Below are 3,895 nucleotides of genomic sequence, written 5' to 3' on the forward strand. Positions count from 1 at the left end.
GTTGTGTGAGTAAGTGGGGCTTCAATGCGATCTTCTAACCACTTCCCGGGCTGCTACCATGGAAAACGACACACCCCCGTGACCGTATGAACACGAGGAAGATAACCATCCTTAAATGGAACCTCGAAACGGTTCTCCTATCGAGATCGACAGACCGCAAAGTTCGGGAAATAACTGACGCTTTCGTTTTCATGCAATGAATTGAATACACCCAGACAAGGTGCCGCTATAATAACAATGGTAACGCCCGGTTATACTGCGTTTCTGTCTAAATGTGTAGTTTCTAGAGCCATGGCGTCATAATGATGGTATTAAGAGGTGGAATAATTCAGGTAGGACATCACTGAAGGCCTAGGTGTGAAATGCACCGCCCGCCACTTACAAAAACCTTCTGATGCCAAAAGCGCTCTCTCTTTGTTTCTCTCTCTCACACACACACACACACACACACACACACACACACACACACACACGCACACACACACACACACACACACACACACACACACACACACACACATTTTAATCATTTATTTCTGTCCACATAGAAACAAGTATACAGGGACACAAATACTGAAGGCACAGATGGGATGCATTCACAAACAGACATGGACAATGTCTTTCACATACAACAGGACAAGACTCACGGGTACAAGTAACACCGTCTCCGCCATATTTGGCGGCTGCCAATAATCGCAGAGACAGAGCAATACTTGCTGAGCCTTTTTGCTTCTCCCTTGGACATTCCCAGTAGACGTAGTCCTCTGACAACCAATCTGTGCACATGTCCAAGACTGCCAAATATAAAGATTAATAGCGTGCACCTATAGCCTAGCTCTGAGATGGTGTCTACAAGCTGCTGGTATTTCATGACCTTAGTCATGAAGGCTTCCTCTAGGCTTATATCAAAGGTGCATGCTACCTCTAATACAGACACCTCTCTGGACTCTTCATTAACAACAACAACATCTGGTGTGTTAGCAGACAACTGTGAAAAGTGACATTGGTCATTACAGAAATCGAACATGGATGCATTGACACAAGCATGTGTATACATTTTCACTGTAACTGGGAAGTGGAGTGATATGTCCTTTACTATTAGGCTCACAATTCTGTCATGACGTGCTATATACATTCCTTTGTAAACATAACAGCCATTCAAGATATGTGATAGTGTTTCTGTAACCTGTTCTGTGGTGTGGTGCAAGCAATGAGGAACCTGAGTGGAGGGAAACCAAATAGAGAGGTTGAGTCTGGTAGGAAGGACTTGTAATCTGGCCTTGGTTGTGAATATGACAATGTCCTCATCGAGTGCAGTGTTTTTTAGAAAAGAATGGGAAACAGAGTGATCAGCTGTGGGAAGACATGCCAGTTTTCCCTGGAGTTTCAGACCAGTCCAGTGTTGTTGTTGTTGTTGATGTTGATGAAGGTCCATGAGAGTCCGTCTGGCCCCTCTAGATGTTAGCTACACACACACACACACACACACACACACACACACACACACACACACACACACACACACACACACACACATACTTTTCTCAATACACATTATCCCATGCCATTTTTAACAAAAACACAATGCAAGAATTATGAAATGATTGGCTACATGATAGAAGAGACGCTCTATCATAGCCTAAGCCAACAATATCAGAAAAGGTCCACCTAAATAGAATAAAAAAGAAAAAGAATATTCAGGCACCAGATGACCAATCAAAATATAATGTAATATAATGCAATATAAGGCTCTCAGGCATTCTGTACTTTCAAATATGTATTCTCCTTGAGCAGTCAACATCAACTATCAGCTATTTCGCTAGCGAAAACGAAAGCTAACTTATTTGCGAAACAGCGCCCCCGCCACCACGTCGGCGCAGTGCCGCAATTGCAGTTTTGTCGGAGGCGGCCGCCTCATAATTCTCTATATGCAGGAAAAACCCTGCATATGCACTACCAAACGTGGTCCAATTGTAATATCTGCCAACAACTCAATTGTTGCTTGGGCCTACCTTATTTGAAGAGAAGCTCACATCGCCTTTCTAGGACGCAAACCGGTTAATTACCACATGTCTTAGAATTAATGATAATGATTTTATACATATATGCATCATAATGCATCACAGCACTGGCAGTGTCTACACATCAACATCCATCACAGACATAATGCAATAAAACCATGGGCACACACACACACACATGCACACGCACACGCACACGCACACACACACACACACACACACACAGACACTCACACACCACACACTCTCACACACACACACACACAGTCACGCACTCACACACACACACACACACCCCAGGCCTCTCTGCGCCCCCTATATGCAGCCCTGGTCCCTGTGGTCTTAAGCGATCATTTTCCAATAAGGAGGATCAAAGCAAAGCCATGTACAGAACCCTGTAATACACACTTCTGAAAACCAGGATAGATAAACTGTTGACCTCCTCCCTCCCTCCCACATCCCTCTCTCCATCCCTCCCTACCACATCCACCCACCCCTGAATACCATACTCCATAGAATAGAAATAAGTACAAACATGAGTTTATCCCCCTGCCTCCCTCCCACATCCCTCCCTCCATCCCTCCCTTCACCCCTCCCTCCCTCCCACATCCACCTACCCCTGAATACCACACTCCATAGAATAGAAATGAGTGCAGAAATATGAGTTTATCCCCCTCCCTCTCTTCCACCTCCCAGCGTCCCTCCCTCTCTCCCTCTCTATCTTCTACCTCCCAGCCTCCCTCTCTCCCTACCTATCTTCCACCTCCCAGCCTCCCTCCCTCTCTCCCTCCCTATCTTCCACCTCCCAGCCTCCCTCGCCTTTGCAATAGAATATTCTATACAGAAATAGTTTACCCCTCTCCCTCTCTATCTTCCACCTCCCAGCCTCCCTCCCTACCTATCTTCCACCTCCCAGCCTCCCTCCCTCCCTCTCTCCCTCCCTATCTTCCACCTCCCAGCCTCCCTCGCCTTTGCAATAGAATATTCTATACAGAAATAGTTTACCCCTCTCCCCCCCCTCCCTCCCTCTCTCCCCCCCCCTGTCTCTGGTTACCATAGTGAACATTAACAAGTTACTGTAAGATCCTGAGATGTAGAGGCATTGATTGGCCTCCTTGAAGATGGTCAAGACACCCACACACACACCTAACCACACACACACACACACACACACCTAACCACACACACACACACACACACACACACACCTAACCACACACACATGCACCCACGTCTTGCTTGCTATGTCTCCCTCTTATTAGAAGCAGTGTCAGAGTGTGTGCGTGTGTGTGTGCATGTGTGTCTGTGTCTGTGTTTCTGTGTGTGTGCGTGTGTGTGTGTCTGTGTGTGTCTGAATGTGTGACTGTCTGTGTGTGTGTGTGTGTTAATGCTGCCTGTTAAACACATGATTAGTAGAGCCTTGTTCTGCAGTGTGGGGGCGACAGGCACCCGTCACTGGGGTGTGTGTGAGAGGGAGAAACACGGTGGCTCGCGTGGGGAACAGTCTTTTGGCGCCATACGTTGTTGTGAATTAATATTGACGTGTAAAAGTCTAGGGCGCGAATATAACACGATCCGACTTTTTTCCGGGGAAAAAACCCCGTCTTATATTCGGGTCAATACGGTAAGTGGAATTTGATAATTTCCCACAGAACATCTGATGATCTCTCACGGCAGCACAGTGGTTGAAAAACACTACCGCAGACTAGGGCTGTAACGATTAGTCGACTAGTCACGACTAACCGATTACGAAAATTCGTCGACGTGAAATGTTGTTGTCGACTAATCGCATAAAAAAATTTATTAAAGGAAACGGCTTTTTTTTTTGTTTTTTTTGTTTTACGGGAGCCATGCAAGAATCAGCTGGGTAAGTT

The sequence above is a fragment of the Nansenia antarctica genome (assembly GCF_963989245.1).
Source record: "Nansenia antarctica genome assembly, chromosome: 5".
NCBI classification, from domain to species: domain Eukaryota; kingdom Metazoa; phylum Chordata; class Actinopteri; order Argentiniformes; family Microstomatidae; genus Nansenia; species Nansenia antarctica.